The sequence below is a fragment of the Perognathus longimembris genome, chromosome 10 (genome assembly GCF_023159225.1).
Source record: "Perognathus longimembris pacificus isolate PPM17 chromosome 10, ASM2315922v1, whole genome shotgun sequence".
Lineage (NCBI taxonomy): Eukaryota > Metazoa > Chordata > Mammalia > Rodentia > Heteromyidae > Perognathus > Perognathus longimembris.
This window is the reverse complement of record NC_063170.1, coordinates 36,746,762-36,766,123: the sequence shown is the minus strand read 5'-3', so window position 1 is coordinate 36,766,123 and position 19,362 is coordinate 36,746,762. Positions and strand designations below refer to the sequence as shown.

At 41.1% G+C, this 19,362-nt stretch overlaps 1 long non-coding RNA gene and 1 other non-coding gene across 2 annotated transcripts; both read right to left on the bottom strand.

The window, feature by feature from the left end:
* Nucleotides 1-897: 897 nt before the first annotated feature.
* Nucleotides 898-17,437, bottom strand: LOC125358585. Its single transcript, XR_007212335.1, has 3 exons — nucleotides 17,427-17,437; nucleotides 2,990-2,998; nucleotides 898-1,029 (listed from the first exon to the last, which is right to left on the bottom strand). It is a non-coding gene; the product is annotated as an uncharacterized LOC125358585 (long non-coding RNA).
* Nucleotides 17,438-17,887: 450 nt separating this feature from the next.
* LOC125358934 lies at nucleotides 17,888-17,992 on the bottom strand. The gene has a single exon (XR_007212452.1). It is a non-coding gene; the product is annotated as a U6 spliceosomal RNA (small nuclear RNA).
* Between the last annotated feature and the right edge of the window lie 1,370 nt (nucleotides 17,993-19,362).

The window sequence follows — 19,362 nt, the reverse complement described above, 5'->3', positions numbered from 1 at the left end:
TAGTACATTAGGGCTTTTTTGGTAGCATTCAACCATAGAGAGGTTTATAAAGTAAAATTTCTGGTGACTAATATTTATCTAAATTAAGTTAATTAGAGGGATGACAAAGCTCAATTAGACATGTGCCTTGAGAAGACTAGAGTTGAATTTTCTAAACAAGGAAACTGTTCCTGGAAAACCAATTTGCCATCACTTGTGCTGACCATTTATGGTTCATAAATTAATTCACTGTGAGAATGAATTCTAAGTGCCTATATTCAGAACCATCTGTTGGGGTTAAAGTAATAACTCTCTCATCATATTGGGAAGCCTCATATACAAATGTTAGTACAAAAATTTAACAAGGGGGACTGGGAATGTGGCCTAGTGGTAGAGTGCTTGCCTACCATGCATGAAGCTCTGGGTTCGATTCCTCAGTACAACATAACCAGAAAAAGCTGCAAACAGCACTGTGGCTCAAGTGGTAGAGTGCTATCCTTGAGCAAAAAGAAACCAGGGATAGTGCTAAGGCCCTGAGTTCAAGTCTCAGTTCTGGCAAAAAAAATTAACAAGGAATGGTAAAGAAAGTGATGCTTTCAGGTTGTTTGTGTGTTGGTGGATGCAAAATGGTACCCAAAGGATAAGGAGTGATTTGGTTGAAAAGTGATTCCAACTACAGTTGATTACATTTTACTATGTCTTTCCTTCCCTCTCCCTCCTCCTCCTCTTCCTTTCCCTTTTCTTTTTCCACTCAGAAAGTTTCCAGTCACCTTCACTGTCTTCTTGAGAGCTTGTTTGGAGCTTCTAGCAGGGGAGCGCTTACTCGAATACCCTTGACCGAAGACCGGTCCTCCTCTATCGGGGATGGTTGTCCTCCTTTATCGGGGATGGTTGTCCTCTTCTACCGAGCGGAGCGCGCAGCTTCGGGAGGGACGCACATAGAGTGGCGAGGGAGGAAGGGGACACCTGCCTAGCCAGCCAGATCAGCCGAATCAACCCTGGCGATCAATGGGGTGACAGATGTCGCAGCCAGATCGCCCTCACATCCCACTGTCTTCTTTACATCATTAAGTTTCATTTTGATTCATTTAATAAGTGTTTCCTGAGTTTTGTGGAGCTGGAGATTTGACAAAGATATAAAGTGGATGTTAGTGACTCTAAACTGCTAAGACCTGGTTTTAATATCTAAAGCTTATATTCTGGTGAGGTAGACAAGTGAATTCAATGATTGTATTGACAGTAAGACAAGTTAAATCCTGTGACAGCAGTACTCATAGAGTGTTCTGGGGGCATTGAAGAATGGTATCTAATCCTCCTGTGTTAGTGTGGGGCTCAGAGAAAAGTTACAGGAAATAATGCTTTTGAATATCCTGTTTAACATTTAAAAAAATTAAAGAAGACAGAGTTTGTAAAATAGTTCAACGAATTTTGACAGATGCATAAATCCATGTCGACACCAACCACTTGATAAAAATAATTTTCATCGCTACCAAAATTCCTTTGTGGGGCTGGGAAGGCGGCCTGGCGGTGGAGCGCTTGCCTCACATACAGGAAGCCCTGGGTTCCATTACCCAGCACCACATATACAGAAAAAGCCAGAGGTGGCGCTGTGGCTCAAGTGGTAGAGTGCTAGCCTTGAGCAAAAAGAAGCCAGGGACAGTGCTCAGGCCCTGAGTTCAAGCCCCAGGACTGGCAAAAAAAAAAAAAAAATTCCTTTGTGCTTCTTTCCAGGCAGTACTCTTACCCCAGCCACCATTTCAGTGGGCAACCTGATGAACTGCCTTTGGACTAAGTATTTTACATTAGGAAGAATAGGAGGGAGATAATTCCATGAAGTGAACACTGTGAAAAGCATGGAAGAGTGAGAAATTGACATATATAAGGAACCTCCAATTCTCTGATCTCACATTGCTGGGGCTAAGGGCTTGTTGGTAGAAAATTTTAAATGTTAAATGGATATTTGACCTAGATGAGGCTAGGAGCCAGGTTACCAGGAGAGGGGAAGTAGACAAATCAACTTTAATCCTATGAGAAAAGGGGAGGTGTGTCAGATTACTTTTCTGTTACTATACCAAATTCTTATGTCTCGCTACTTTATAAAGAAAAGGGATTTATTTAGCTCACAACTGGAGATTTGGGGCATATTGGTAACATTTTCTTGTCTCTGGGAGACTCATCGTATAAAGCATTGCAGTGGATAGAATGTGTGTAAGAGGGAAAGATTAAAGCTACAAAGAACAAAACAAGAATGAGGCTTTGGGCTGGGAATATGGCCTACTAGCAAGAGCACTTGCCCCGTATACATGAAGCCCTGGGTTCTATTCCCCAGCACCACATATATACAAAATGGCCATAAGTGGTGCTGTGGCTCAAGTGGCAGAGTGCTAGCCTTGAGCAAAAAGAAGCCAGGGACAGTGCTAAGGCCCTGAGTCCAAGGCCCAGGACTGACAAAGAAAAAAAAAAAAAAAAGAATGAGGCTTACTCTTTTATAACCCCCTTGTGTCAACCAGAGGCTCTCATGAGAACTACCTTAGTACCTTCAAGTGGGTGTCACTGATGACCTAATTATGCCCAACTAGGCCATTTCCTAAAGGTTCTATGACCTTTAGACGACAAATCACATCCAAACTCTAGTGGAAACATAGGGCTTCAGGAAGGGCAGTGGTTTCAATGGTACATTAAGACTTTATTTTGTTGCAATTATTATGATTATTATTATATATATTTTTTGTCTGTTGTGGGGCTTGAACTCAGGGCCTGGGTACTGTCCCTCAGCTCTTTTGCTCAAGGCTAGCTAGCACTCGACCATGTTGAGCCACAATGCCACTTTTGGTTTTCTGCTGGCTAATTGGAGATAAGAATCTCATGGACTTTCCTAACCTAGCTGGCTCTGAATCTTGATCCTCAGGTTTCAGCCTGCTGAATAGCTAGGATTACAGGTGTGAGCCACTGGTGCCTAGCTAATTATTATTTTTGTGGTTTAGGATAATTCATGTCCCACTCGAATCACACTCCAGTCCTTTTACTTTGTTTTTTAGATAACTTCTTGCTCTAACTTTGTCAAGGCTGGCTAAAAACTATAATCCTCTTACCTCTACCTCATGTGTAGCTGAGATTATAGGTATGCACCACCATGTGGCTTGTTTTTGAGATAATAGTGTCTCATTAACTTATGCCAGGGCTGGCTTGAAACCATCCTCCTCCTATCTTTAATTGCTGAGTAGGTTGGATTACAGGCATGAGATACTGAATTGTATTTTGAAGAGATACTCTGATGGTAGAGTATATTGTAGGGGAATTTGAAAGAGGCAAAGAGTAAAGCTGAGTGCTGATCACTCATGCTTATAATCCCAGCTCCTTAAGAGGCCCAGATCTGAGGATTTTGTTCTCAAGCCAGGCAGAAAAGTGTGTGGACTCATCTCCAGTTAGCTATCAAAAGCCAGAATTGGAGCTGTAGGTCAAATAGTAGCATGCTAGCATTGAACAAAAAAGCTCAGGGGACAGAGTACAGACCCTGAATTTAGGCTACAGGTCTGGTGTGTGCATACTTGCACACACATACACACACACACACACACACACTAAAGTAAAGGCAAAGAGATTTGGTTAGGAGGCAAATACAGTCATGTAGATATGGAGGCCTGAGGTCTGGTAGTGTGTAGTGGAAATGTAGAAAAGAATGCATGGGTAAGGAGTTATATAATTGGACTCTCTTGTACTTGGTATTTAGATGAGGCTTGTAGAAAAAGATTCAGATGTGAACAGAGTGTACAAAATGACATTTATGTGGTATTCTCTTTGGTCACTACAGATTTTTATGCTCCCTATATTTCAAGATTTCCTCATTTAATGTTACCAGTAGATGTCAAGTCCCTGACTCCCAGCTCAGGTAGAGTTTTTTCCTGTTGTATTTTCAGGGATCCTTCAATGTCTCAGGAGTAGGCCAGTTCTTATACTTGAACAAGTCAATCTTGGGCTCTTTTCATCATTTCACCAATTCTACCCCTTCTCCCAGGGTTTGGCAACTACTAATCTACTTTCTATATTTAGCTATTCTGGAATGTCTATATAAGCTAAATAATATATAGATTTTTGGTGGTTGATTTCTTTTGTCTGCACTGATCTTTTCAGGTTCATCTATATTGTAGTATTTCTTGTGTGTGTGCCAGCCCTAAGGCTTTCACCCAGGGCATGGGAATTGTCTCTGAGCTTTTGTGCTCAAATCTAGTGTTCTTCCTGTTGAACCACAGCTTCACTTCTGGCTTTTTTTGTGATTACTTGGAGATGAGGGTCTCATTGACTTGCCTGCCTGGGTTGGTTATGAATTGTGATCCTTAGATCTCAGTCTCCTGAGTGACTAAGATTACAGGCATGAGCCACTGACTCCCAGGTTGTATTAACTTTTTTTGTTGTTGTTGTTTTGTTTTGGTACTGGGGATCAAACCCAGGATGTTGGACTTGCTAGGCAAGTACTTTGCCATTGAGCTACATCCCAGCCCTTGTATTAACTCTTTATTACTGAGTAATAATACAGTGCATGGATATTATAAATTTTGTTTATCATTTCATCAGTTGAGGACCTTAGAGATGTTTCCAACTGGACTGTAATGAAATGTTCCACCAAAGCCATAAGTCAGTCACTAATCAGTCGGATTGTTGCTAGTAAAAGGATGATAGATTACCAGTAATGGGCGGAGCTCTCTAGCAATGTTCTGCCATTCAAGCCCATTTGAGGCTCAGCACTTGTGAGCTCCCTCCTATTAGGAGTTCTACTTCTCAGATGAGAAAACTGATGCACAGAGAGCCTAGAGACCACAGTGTGGTAGGACAGGCACTTGAACTCAGTCCCTGACCCCCAAAGGGATACATAGATAGCACTAAACATAGCGCTTGGAACACAAGAGCAAGAGAAATGTACATTCCATATGGCAAGGATGGAGACAAGGATGACATGGAGATGAGATGATTTGATGGTTGAGATGGTTGAGATGATTTTTGATGGCTCCCAAAAATTTCTTTTTCCTCCTTATTTTACTCTATGTCTGTACTTTGATTTTTTTCTGTTTTCCTTACATATCTTTTTCTTTTTTCTCCCCAGTGGGAGAATCAGTGATTCCGTTATGTAGGGCTTAGCACAGGTCCAAGGACGGAGCCACAGACTTGGTTACTCTTTGAGAATGAACTTGATTACAAACTAGACAATAAATATGAAATTATTGTTGTAAAAAGTCTATATGGAATTTTCTGGACTTGCAAAGGTTCTATTTAGGTGGAAATATTGAAAGTAACACTTACTGCCACAAGTATCCAAGTTTTACAACGTTTGTATATAAAAATGTTCAAGCTTTGTGTTATATAATCAAAGAAATGCTTGGACCTTTCCTATATTTTATGCAAGACAATTATCTTCATGAGCATTTATCTTAATATTTGTTTATGTTCCTAGTTATCCTAATATATAAATTATTTAATTTATTAATACTTAATACCTTATTGTTATCTGAAAAAAATTGAAAATGTAAAGACAAGTTGCCCTTTAAAATTCATATGGTTAAAACATTTTGAGGCAAAGTAGGAAATTGTTGAATTCATTCCTTGGTAAAGTATAGTAATCTGTCCTTTAGTGTGAAGAGACACAAGTATCTAATTAAGTAATATTGTTTGACATCAAACACTTGATCAAATATTTCAGTGAAGACAGTTTTTGCTCAGTGTTGGTGCTCGATGGCATCTGAATTTGAAATGCCCTTTCATATTAATTTGCTATGCCACTGATCTCTCTCTTGACTAACACAAAAGAGTCAGAGATGTCAGAGATTTTTAGAAGGAGGACCTCAAAAGAAGCTGAACTGACACTAACAGATGAAATGAGATGACTCACTAGGCCTTTTCAAATAAATGTTGTGTGGTACAGTTTCTTCTGGCTAAATTAATAGTTTATAAAAGGAAAAGTTACCTGAAAGAAACTTCCAATCTCAAGCAAAGATGGCCTACTTTGGGAATTCTCAGTCTAATGTTGACTGGTTGGCTTTTATCAACTTAATTTTCCTTACTTTTCTCCCAAGGAAACATTAGAAAGTTTGTTTTTAAAATTGTACCACTTCTCACAATTCTGTGGACTTGAATGATGAATCACTCTTTGGGCCTCAGTATTTTCAGACAAAAATTAAGGCAGTAGAGACAATGACAACAACTTAGAAGATGAAATAATTGAAAAATATTAACAAAATGAAAAAAGAAGTCAGGTGCTGGTTGGTGGCTGTAATCCTATCTACTTACGAGGCTGTAATCTGTAGGACCAAGTATCAAGGCCAAGGTAGAAAGTTCACTTGACTCTATCTCCAAATTAATAAGCAAAAAGCAGCACTGGAGGCATGGCTTAAGTAGTAGAGCACCAGCCAACAATCATGAGGCTCTTGAATTCAAACTCTGGTACTGAATAAAGAAAAAAATGAAAAAAATAAAGAAAGAACATGGTTAGTTTTTTGGGGAGTGTATGAGTGGCTGTGACAAGTACCTAAGACAAAGGGAAAGGTTTATTTTGGCTCTAGGTTTCAGAGGTTTTCAGTCTGTGGTGCACCTGTGGTAAGGTAGCACATCATGGTGGTGGGAGCATGTGATAGAGGATGTGACTCATCTCATGGTGGCAGAGAGGCAGAGAGAAGGGGTCCAGGATGTGTAGCATACCTAATATATTTCCTTCAACCAGAACTCACCTCCTTCTTTCTACCATTTCTCAATAATGCTAGCAAATTATGTCACCATCAGTGGGATCAGCCCATTGATTAGGTCAGTGTCCTCATAGTCCAATTACCTCTCTAAGACTGAATCTACCAGCATGGAACCAAATCTTCACCACATGACCCTTTGGGGTCCATTTCACATTCAAACTATAACAAACACCATTCATTGTAATTGGAAAAACCTACAAATGGATGACAGAATTCAAGAAAGAACTAGAAATGAGGAGGAAAACTCATCTTAGTAATAAAGATAAAACTGGAAGAACACTAGAGCAAATAGATACAGTAGAAGTAAAGAAAGAAATATAATTTTAAAACTAAAAGAAGAAATAAAAAAGCATTTGAGAGAAGTGATATGTAAATTTTTTTTAAAGGATCTGAAATAGTAGGAGGCTCTGGAAAGGAAGAGGGCCACAGAAAAGAAACACAAATATGAAAACTAAATGTCAATGTCAAGAACACTTTTCTGAATCCTCCCTTGGAATTTTCCTTTTCTGTGCCAGTCCTGGGATTTGAACTCAGTGGCTCAGCTTTTTTTTTTTTTAACTCACAGCTGGCATTCTACTACAATTTCATACAAATATCAGACTCTCTCATATTTGTCTGTCCTGAATGGGTGTGAACCTTGATCCTGAGTGAGTCCTTGGTGCCCAGATCATTCCTTGGAATATTTTGATCTACAGATTGAAAGCTTACCATGTAGTTTCTGTAGAAAGTATAGCTCAAATGGTAGAATGCCTGCCTAGCAAGTGCTAGGCCCCGAGTTCCAACCCCAGTGAAACATACACACACACACACACACACACACACACACACACACACTTCATAGGGACAGCATACAATATACCTAAGCACACTGACCCAGAATTAACACCACCATAAAATAGAAAAATCCTTGGACTAGGATAGAGCAGGAAGATATAAGAAACAGAAAGAGATGCCTGCCATTTCTCTGAAATATTTAACTTTGCAACATTAGAATTTAGTCATTTGGAATTGTGTTTGGTTTTTATTTCATGTGTTTTTACTCCTACATAGTCAAGTTGTTCACTGATATTGTACAGAAGATCCTTTATTCTATCAAGATGGAATTTTGGGGGGCTAGGGCTGTGTCTCAAGTGGCAGAGCACCTGTCTAGAAAATATGAGGTCCTAAGTTTAAGCTCTACTGCTGCCAATAAAGGGGGACTTTGTTGTTGTTAATAAGTTAAAATTACTTTTTCTGTCTTTTGGAGCTCTTTAATGTCTCTTTTCTTTCAGTCAAGAGGACATGCTTTGTAAAGTTGAGATACCCATCAAAGCTGTCAATGTGGGCTGAAAACTAATATATTATGTTGAATTTTAGTTTTATTTTACATTTCACATGTGCCCTGCATATATGTTAAAAAGACTGGTACTGAGAATGTGGCTTAGTGGTAGAGTGCTTGCCTAGCATGCATGAAGCCCTGGGTTCGATTCCTCAGTACTGCACAAACAGAACAGGTCAGAAGTGGCATTGTTTCTCAAGTGGTAGAGCACTAGCCTTGAACACAGAGAGGCTCAGAGACAGAGACCAGGCTGTGAGTTCAAGCCCCAGGGCCAGAAAAAAACATTCAAAGACTTGGTAGAATGATTATATTAAAAATTTAAATGTCTAAAAGACGAAAATCTGAATTAGTAGTAATTCTAGCAAACTAGAATGCAACAAGCATTAAAGAAGGGGCTCTCAGCTGGTTGCTGGTGGCTCATGGCTGTATTAATAACTACTGAGACCTGGAAGATCATGATTTGAAGCCAACCCAGAGATGAAAGTCCCTAAGAGAGCAGGGAGCTGGTAGCTAACTATGTAACCCTAGCTACTTAGGAGGCTGAGATCTAAGGATCATGGTTTCACACTAGCCAGGAAAGTTCATGAGACTCTTATCTCCAATTAACCACCAAAACCTTGGTAGAGGGTCTGTGGCTCAAGAGATAGAGGACCAGCCTTGAGCAAAAGAAACTCATTACCCAGACCCTGAGTTCAAGGCCCAGGTCTGGAACATACACAGACACACACAGACCCCAAGACTCCAGTGAAAATCTGGGCTGAGATATGACTTTATTCATTTATTTTAGGGCAGAAAGTTTTTAATTTGAGAGATTTGGGATTCTTGGGCATATCACTTGCTAGTTCCCTGAATATGAGGACTGAATTGCATGATTAATTCATAAGGTCATTGTGAAGAAGAAATTCACAATAGGAGTGTCAAGCTTGCTACATAGCTAGGAATGGCCATTATTAGCAACTTTTTTTTTTTTTTTTTTTGCTTTTGGTGATGAACTCAGGGTCTGAGTACTATCCTTGAGCCCTTGTGCTCAAGGTTAGTGCTCTACTACTTGAGCCACAGCCCCATTTCTGGAGTTATGTTGGTTAATTGGAGGTAAAAGTCTCATGGACTTTCCTATCTGGGCTGACATTGAACCAGGACCCTCAGAGTATCTAGGATTACAGACCTGAGCTACTGGCACCAAATTCTCTTGAGCTTTTTAGATCAAGGCTGGTGCTCTATCACTTGAGCCATAGCTCCATATCTGGATTTTTTTTTTTGGTAGTGAATTGGAGATAAAAGTCCTATAGACTTTCCTGTTTGGGCTGGCTTGGAACTGAAATCCTTAAATCTCAGCCTTCTGAGTAGCTAGGATTACTGGTGTGAGCCACAGGTACCTGGCTAATGTTGACAAGTCTTTAACTGTACAGTTTTTGGTCTTCCTTCTAACAAGAGGAAGGATCTGCATATTTCCCACTTTTACCCCTTTGACTCAAAGAGTAGGGTGGATATGATGCTCTCTGTCTGACTTCCAAATGTGCATCTGTAAAAGTCTGTGCAGCTTCTGCCTCATTGACAAAACATCAGGGCCCTGGACCATTAAAAAAATCTAATTACTCTGAGGCCATTATGTAGTAAGGAGTGGTTCAAGTTTTAAAGCACCAGCTATGAGCAAAACAAGCCAAGTTAGTATAAGGCCCCTGAGTTAAAGCCCTGGTATTGGCAAAAACGAGGGGGGGGGGCTCACTAATGCTGGAGGCATTACAATATCTGACTTCAAAAACATTCTATAGAGCCATAGTAACAAAAACAGCATGGTACTGGCATCAAAACAGGCACATAAACTAGTGGAATTGAATACAGGAGTCAGAAACCAACCCATGCATGTTCAGCCAACTAATTGTCAAAAGAGTCCAAAATACATACTGGATAAAGGGCAGCATGTTCAGCAAATTGTTCTGAGGAATCGCTATAGCCCCATGTAAAAGTGAAATTAGATCTCTATACCCTGTACAAAAAAATCAAGTAAAAATGGATCAAGGTCCTAACATAATACTTGAAACTCTGAAAGTACTATAAAAGATTACAAAGGAAAAACTTGGAGATATTGGAATAGGCAGAAATTTCCTGGATAGGATTCCAAAAGGAATCAGGAAACAAAATCAAGTATTGACAAATGGGATAGAATTAAATTAAAATGTTTCTGCCCAGCAAAGGAAACAATCAACAGAGTAAAAAGACAATTTACAGTACAAGAGAAAAATCTTTGCCAACTATTCTGATAGGGTTAATATCCAGAATATTTCAAGAAATTTAAGAAATCTTAACAAAGCATAAAGTAATTTAACAAGACAAAGGGCAAGTGATCTGAATAGACATCTCATAAAAGAAGAAATAACAATGGTCAATAAATATATGATGTCATGTTTTAAAATTTTTTAATTTTTTTTCCTTTTTTTATTCATTGAACATAAATTTTTTACAAGGTGTTGTGCAAAAAGGGTGCAGTTACATAGTAGGGCAGCGTGTACATTTCTTGTGATATCTTACGACCTGTTTTTCTATCCCTTGTCTAGGTCAGGTAGACATATATGCAATATACAATGTATCAAGAACATATACAGTATTCACAGACTTGGTCTCTACTGTCTCTCCGTCTCCCTTTGTTAACAGTCATATATCAGGGAGATCATGCCCCTTTGTTTTCTGTGTTCTAGGCTTGTCTCACTCAACATTATTTGTTCGAGTTCTGACCATTTCCCTGCGAATGACAATATTTCACCATTCCTAATCGCTATGCAGTATTCCATTGTGTATAAGTACCATATTTTTTGGATCCATTCGTCTGTGGAGGGGCATCTTGGTTGTTTCCATATTTTGCCTATTGTGAATTGTGCCGTGATAAATATGGAAGTACAAATGTCTTTTTGATATCTTGGGTTTTGCTGTTTAGGATAGATGCCTAGGAGTGGTATGGCTGGGTCATAGGGTAGGTCTATATTGAGCTTTTTGAGAAACCTCCATACTGTTCTCCAAAGTGGTTGTACTAATTTGCACTCCCACCAACAATGGAGAAGGGTTCCTCTTTCCCCACAGCCCCTCCAGCATTTGTTGTTTCCTGAGTTCAGAGTATAGGTCATTCTAACTGGAGTGAGGTAGTATCTCAGGGTTGTTTTTATTTGCATTTCCTTTACCATTTCTTTGCCATTTTTATATCTTCTCTTGTGAAGTCTCTCTTTAGCTCTTTTGCCCATTTCCTAATAGGTTTATTAGGCTTGGAGGGGCTTAGTTTTTTGAGTTCTCTGTAGATGACAGATATCAGGCCTTTGTCTGTTGCTGTGCTGGTAAATATCCTTTCCCATATCGTTGGCTGTCTTTCTATTTTGGTGGCTATGACCTTAGCTGTGCAGAAACTTTTTAATTTGTAGTCCCATTTGTCGAGTCTTTCCCCTATTTGTTGTGCCCCTGGGACTATATTCAGGAAGTTCCTTCCTTTGCCTATAAGTTCTAGCGTCTTTCCTATTCTGTCTTTCAGTAGCTTCAAGGATTCAGGTCTGATATTGAGGTCCTTGATCCATTTTGAGTTGATCTTGGTGCATGGTGATAGGCTTGGGTCTACTTTGAGTTTTCTGCATATGGTTGCCCAGTTCTCCCAGCACCAGTAGTTGAAGAGGCTATGTTTATTCCATTGTATGTCTTTAGCTCCTTTGTCGAATATCAGTTGGCTGTAAGAGTGCGGTTTTGTTTCTGGGTCTTCAATTCTAATGCATTGGTCTTCCGGTCTGTTTTTATACCAATACCATGCTGTTTTTGTTATGATGGCCTTGTAGTAGAGCTTGAAGTCTGGTATTGTGATACCTCCTGCACTATTTTTTTTTGCCTAGAATTGCTTTGGCTATTCTAGGTTTTTTGCTGTTCCATATGAATTTATGGATTGGTTTCTGTATTTCGGTGAAGAATGTGGCTGGGATTTTGATAGGTATTGCATTGAATTTGTATAACAATTTGGGCAATACGACCATTTTCACTATATTGATTCTGCCTACCCATGAGCATGGGAGGTCTTTCCATCTCCTTGTGTCTTCTTTGATTTCCCTTATTAGATTTTTGTAGTTTTCATTGAATAGGTCCGTCACGTCCTTGGTTAAGTTGATCCCTAGGTACTTTATTCTTTTTTTGGCTACTGTAAATGGAATTTTTCCATAATTTCCTTTTCTGTTTGTCTATTGCTGGTGTACAGAAAAGCTGCTGACTTTTGTGGATTGATTTTGTATCCTGCTACTTTGCCAAATTGGTTTATTAGGTGTAGGAGTTTGGGGACTGAGTTTTTTGGGTCCTTGAGATATAAGATCATGTCGTCTGCGAATAGGGATAACTTGATTTCTTCCTTGCCAATGTGGATCCCTTTGATATCCTCCTCTTGCCTTATTGCTATGGCTAGGGATTCCAGCACTATGTTGAACAGAAGTGGGGAGAGTGGGCATCCTTGTCTTGTTCCTGAGTTTAGGGGGAATGATTTAAGTTTCTCTCAATTTAATATGATATTAGCAGTTGGTCTGTTGTATATGGCTTTTATTGTTTTGAGGAATGTTCCATCTATTCCTGTTCTCTCCAAAGCTTTTAATAGGTATGGATGTTGTATTTTGTCAAAGGCTTTTTGGGCATCGACTGAGATAACAATGTAATTCTTAATTTTAGATCTGTTTATGTGGTGAATTACGTTGATTGATTTACGGATGTTGAACCATCCTTGTGACTGAGGGATGAAGCCTACTTGGTCATGATGTATGATTTTCTTGATCAGTTTCTGGATCCTGTTAGCTAATATTTTATTGAGGAGCTTTGCGTCTGTGTTCATTAGTGATATTGGTCTGTAGTTCTCTTTTTTTGTTGGATCTTTGCCTGGTTTGGGAATGAGTATGATATTAGCTTCGTAGAATGAGTTTGGGATTTCTCCCTCTGTTTCTATTTCGCGGAAGAGTTTGAGGAGTATTGGTATTAGCTCCTCACTAAAGGTTTTGTCGAATTCGTTGGTGAATCCATCTGGGCCTGGGCTTTTCTTAGTAGGGAGGTTCTTGATTACCTCCTGTATCTCACTGTAAGTTATTGGTTTATTTAGTTGATTTATTTCTTCTTGGTTCAGTTTGGGCAGTTTGTACTTCTCTAAGAATTGATCCATTTCTGTAAAATTATTGTTTTTTGCTGAGTAGAGATTTTGGAAATAGCTCCTTATGATTGTTTGAATATCGTGTGTACTTGTTGTAATTTTTCCGGTCGAGTCCCTGATTTTACGTATATGAGACTCTTCTCTTCTTTTTTTGTAAGTCTTGCAAGGAGTCTGTCAATTTTGTTTATTTTCTCAAAGAGCCAGCTTTTAGTCTTATTTATTTGTTGAATGATCTTTCTATTTTCAATCAGATTTATCTCTTCTTTAATCTTTGTGATCTCTCCCCTCCTAGTTTTAGATTCTGTCATTTCTTGCTTCTCCAGTTGTTTTAGTTTCGTCGTGAGGGTATTCACCTACTCTGCTTCCATTCTTTTAATGTGGGTGCTGAGTGCAATGATCTTGCCCCTCAGTACTGCCTTAGCTGTGTCCCATAAGTTTCTTTGTGATGTGTTTTCTTTGTCATTGTGGCTTATGAATTCGTTGATTTCATCTTTAATTTGGTCTGTGGCCCAAGTGTTGGATAGCAGTGTGGGGTTTAGCCTCCAAGAGTGTGTATAGCCTCTGTGGTATCCTTTGTTGTTGAGGGTTACCTTTAATTCACTGTGATCAGATATAACACATGGGATGACGTCAGTACTTTTGTATTTGCTGAGGTTCTTTGTGTGGGCTATGACATGGTCTATTTTGGAATATGATCCATGGGCTGCTGAAAAGAAGGTATAGTGGGTCTCTGTAGGGTGGAAGGTTCTATATAGGTCTGATAGGTCCATTTGGGAAATGGTGTTATTTAGGTCTTCAGCTCCCTTACTAATCCTCTGGGTGTTGGATCTGTCTCTTGGAGAGAGAGGAGTATTAAAGTCACCCACTATGATTGTGTTTGCGTCTATCTTGCTCTGTAATTCTGTGAGAATTTGCTTGACATATGTAGGGCCTCTTTTGTTTGGTGAGTATACATTTATCACCGTGATTTCTTGATTCTGGATTTTTCCTTGTATTAATATGTAGTGTCCTTCTTTGTCTTTTTGAGTTGATTTTAATGAGAAGTCCAGCTTGTCTGAGATCAGAATGGCTACACCTGTCGTTTTGGTGGGTGCATTTGCTTGGTAGATCTTGCTCCAGCCTTTCATTTGGAGCCTGTTTTTGTCCCTTGCTGTAAGGTGAGTCTCTTGTAGACAGCAGATGTCAACTTTTTGTTTGCGAATCCATTCTGCCAGTCTGCTCCTCTTTATTGGGGAGTTTAAACCATTTATATTTAAAGAGATCAAGGATAAGGGTGTTTTTTCTCCTTCCATTTTCTTTTTCTTTTTTTTTTTTTTTTGGCCAGCCCTGGGGCTTGGACTCAGGGCCTGAGCACTGTCCCTGGCTTCTTTTTTGCTCAAGGCTAGCACTCTGCCACTTGAGCCACAGCGCCACTTCTGGCCATTTTCTGTATATGTGGTGCTGGGGAATCGAACCCAGAGCCTCATGTATATGAGGCAGGCACTCTTGCCACTAGGCCATATCCCCAGCCCCTTCCATTTTCTTGTTGGGTTGTTTTTTCCTCTTTTTTTTTCTTGTCTTTAGTGAGCTGGTCTTTCTGCTGGACTTTGGCTATTGAAGTTTCTTTCTGATTCTGTCTGTGTGTCTTTTACGATCTCTGTTTGGTGGGGTTCCCCTCTTAATATTCGCTGTAGGGCTGGTTTTTTATTCACATACTCCTTTAGCTCCTCTTTGGTGTGGAAAGATCTGGTTTTCTCCTCGAATGTGAACTCCAATTTCACTGGATATTTGATCCGAGGTTGTAAATTGTTATTCTGAAGTACTTGGATGGTGTTCTTCCACTCACTTCGAGCTTGGTAAGTTTGTGTGGATAAGTCGGATGTTATTCGAATCCTCTTCCCATTGAAGAAAGTTTCCTTCTTCGCTTTGGCTGAATTCAGAATTTGCTCTTTAATCTTGAGGTCTGTAGTCTTGAATATTATGTGCCTTGGGGTGGTTTTCCTGGGGTCTGGCCTGCCAGGTGTCCTATAGGCTTCGGTTACCTGGATGGGGTCCCCTGTGAGATTGGGGAAGTTTTCTGCAATAACTTTATTGAGAACATGATTAAGCTCTCTGTTCTGGTATTCGGCTCCTTCTTCTATTCCAATTATGCGCAGATTATATCTCTTGTCTTTGTCCATTAGTTCCTAGATTAGTCTTCCCTGAAGCTTCACCTTTTCTTGGAGTGTGGTCATTTTCTGGTTGTTGTCAGCTGCTTCATCGTCCAGGCGAGAGATCCTGGATTCTATATGGTCCACTCTTTGTGTTATGGTTTCAATTGCGGAGTTTATGGATGTCAGAGAGCTATTCATGGTTGTCATATCAGCTCTGATCGTGGAAATTTCTTCCTTTAAAGAGTTGTATTTTAAATCTATTTTTTCGTGCATTTCAATTCTCAGGATGTGGAGCTTTTCTTTAAAGAAGGCTTGCATTGTATCCATTTTTGCTTCCATTTCTTTAAAGGAGGCTTGCATTGTATCCATTTTTGCTTCCATTTCTTTCTTGGCTTCCTGGGTGTCCTTTCAGATTTCCGCTCTAAACTCCTGGAATTGTTTTCTGATTTCATTTCTGATGCTTTCGATCATTCCTGTTAACATGGCCTCATTTGCTTTTTTAGTCTCCATCTCCTCTTCAGTCATGCTGCTTTTTGGAGCTGCCGAGTTGGCTTGCCCTTTGATGAACTGAGTTATGTTTCTTTGTGATTTGTGCATCTGGAGATCTGTGTAGGTCTTCCCTCCCTTCTGTGTAGGCGTGTCTATGGCAGCAGGTGTTGTCGTTGTGGCCCCGCCCACCAGTGCAGGGTACGCCTACCATAGGGGCGCTGTCGCCCGGGGGCCCCGCCCTCCTGTGCACTGTGCATCCACTACAACAGGCACTTTAGCGGGATATGCCTCCCAGAGCAAGCCCCGGGTTGTTGGGTTGTGCTTGCGCCCTCCCGCAAGTCCGTTGTGGGGGGCGGTATGTGTGGGACCCAGTGGGATCGACTGTCCGGGTGTGGCTTGGCACCCTCAGACCTCGCCTCCGCTGCGAGGGGGGGACGTGATCAGGCTCAGGTGACCCTGCTGGGCTGGTATTGCCCACCAGCGCCTGTGATTTTAGTTGTAAGAGTCTGCGAGGTCCAGACGCCTCGGGTCCCCGGCCCCTGTTGGGAAGGGGGCGGGGCCGGTTCTGCCAGTTCAGGAACCTGTGGGGCCTTGGGGCTGCTCCGCCCTTCCCCTGCTAAACTGACTTCCCAGCGCCTGATGGGAGCTCCCTGCCTGATTTGGAGGTTCTTTGTTCCCTCGGGGGTGGGGAGGGGGAGGGAGGGAGATCTAGCTTCTTTGTCGGGCTTGGGTCTGTGATAGCTGGTCTCCCGTTGGGGGAGGGGATAATGGGGGACTCACTTTTGCTGCTTTGTGTGTGTGTCCCGCGCAGCCTTTGGCCCTTCAGGGGTTGGCGAAGTGTCGTGGTGGCTTCCCCAGTTGCCTCTTTCTGCTGCGCTGGGTTCCCTTGTCCGAACCCGGTGTGGACCCGACCTTCTCGTCGCTGCCGGTGTGTGTCTTGGTCCGCACCCTGCCTTGTGTCCGTGGGGTCTCCTGCTATATGAATTCTGTGCTCCTGGCAGCCTGTCTGCTGATCGCCGGGTTCCCCTTTCCCAGCCTGGCCCTGTTTGGGCCAGGGTCGGCTGGTGTGGGGAGGGTGCCCCGGAGATTCTCCAGCTACGTGTAGGTTTTCGGTTCTTCTTTTTTGCTCCTTTTTGTTTTCCTGCATTTCTCCATTGCTTCTGGCTGCTGGTTTTGCTGGGTTCTTGATGGGGTGTTGGGTGTTGGAGTTCCCAGCTCGCTATTCAGTTGGAGCGAGTCGGGGTGCCTCCCTATTCTGTCGGTGCCATTTTTCTCTCCTCATGTTTTAAAATTTTAACCACCAGGGAAATGTACATATAAAAAGCAATGGGATTCTTTCTCATCCCACTTAGTATGTCTTTATCAAGAAAGCAGGGGTATAGAGGAGTGGTGTGGAAGGGAGAAGAAGAAGGGAGAGTAGACACGACAAATGCACAATATATGCATGTATAGAAATTTCACAGTAAATTCCATTAGCTTGTACAGCTAATGTGCTAAGAAAGGGCTCTCAAAGCCAACATTACTCAAGGCTAGCACTCTGCCACTTGAGCCACAGCACCACTTCTGGCCGTTTTCTGTATATGTGGTGCTGGGGAATCGAACCCAGGGCCTCATGTATACGAGGCAAGCACTCTTGCCACTAGGCCATATCCCCAGCCCCCAGAAGTGATTATATTGAGAATTTTTTCATTTACATTTTTTTATTTAGTTGTACAAATAGGTTGCACTCCCATAAACCACGTTATGAGTATAATGCCCCTTGATCAATGTCACCCCTTCTGTCTTCCTTCTCAAAAGAAGACTACTGTCAAGTTACGAGGTTCAATTAGTTGGGTTTTTTGTTGTTGTTGTTGATCGTGAGGCTTGAACTCTGGGCCTGGGCCTTGTCCCTCAGCTCTTCAGCTCAAGGTTAGTGCTCTACCACCTGAGCCACAGTGCCACTTCCTGTTTTCTGGTAGTTTGTTGGAGATAAGAGTATCACAGACTTTGCTGCCCGGGCTGGCTTTGAATGGTGATCCTCAGATCTCAGCCTCCTCAGTAGTTAGGATTACAGATGTTGAACCCTTGGTGCCCAGCCATAGTTCATTTTAAAAGAATTGTGCAACACTTCATGAATTTGCAGGCCATTCTCATGCAGCAGGCCATGCTAATCTCTGTATCATCCCAATATTAGTACATGTGCTGTTGAAGTGAGCACGTGAAAACAAAAAATTTTTTTGCCAGTCCTGGGGCTTGAACTCAGGGCCTGGGTACTGTCCCTGAGCCCTTTTGCTCAAGGGTAGTGCTCTACAACTTTGAGCCACAGCACCACTCCTGGTTTTCTGATGGTTAATTGTAGATAAGAGTAAGATTTCAGCCACCTGAGTAACTAGGATTACAGGGATGAGCCATTAGCACCCAGCTCTGAAAAATGTTTTTAAATAGTAGTGTTTAGTAATGAAGCTACTATTATTCTGGAAAAGTTTACTTACATCATGCTAGAATTTTACTACTAAGTGACTGTTACTCAGTTGATTCTCTTGTTTCATTTCTAAAGTAAAGGCCAAAGCCTTGGCATTCCAAGGCACTAAGAATTGGAAATCTGAAAACATTAGGTTGATTTTACAGAATGACTAGTACACAATGTATCTATTTTTACTATTTTTACATATACTCTAACCACACTTTTTTTGTGTCCTGGTCTTGTGGTACTGTCCAGAACCTGAGCTTTTGTGCTCAAGGCTAGCATTCTACCACTAGAGCCACAGCTCCACTTCTAGCATTTTTTTTCCCAGTCGTGGGGTTTGAACTCAGAGCCTGGTTGCTGTCCCTGAGCTCTTTTTGCTTAAGGCTAGTGCTCTACCACTTTGAGCCACAGTTCCATTTCTGGTTTTCTGGTGGTTAATTAGAGATAAGTGTCTCATGGAGTTTCCTTCCCAGTCTGGCTTTGAACCAGGATCCTCAAATCTTAGCCTCTTGAGCAGCTAGGATTACAGGTGTGAGCCACCGGCACCTGGCTCACTTCTGGCTTTATTTTTTTATTTTGGTGCTTAATTGGAGATAAGAATCTCATGACTTCCCCGTCCCCCCCCCCGACCCCAAAGCTAGCTTCAAACCAAGATCATCAGATCTCAGCCTCCTGAGTAGCTAGTGGTGCCTGGCAAACATTCTGTTTTTTATTTTCAGACCAGTACTGGGGATTTAACCCAGTACCTTGTGCTTGCTAGGCAAGCACCATACCACAGCACTATACTCCAGTCCCACACTTTAAAAAATGTTTACATAATTAAAGGATGGTAACTTAAATTGATAATACTAATTTTTCAAAATTAATTTGGGCTACTTGTTCTGAAACAGAAGAAGAGAATTTCTCTTGTTTCTTCACTCTAAATATAATAAAATACCTCTAGAGATGTTGAACAGATAATAATAAAAGGACTTTGAAAGCTGGAAAATTAGAACAGAGACTGGTAGGAGACTTCAGGACATGAGTAATGACAACATGATATTTTCTGAGGTTTCTTTGTCTGCCCTGGATACTGAAGGAGCCTACATGTAGGATCACCAATAAACAGACAAAAGACCTTA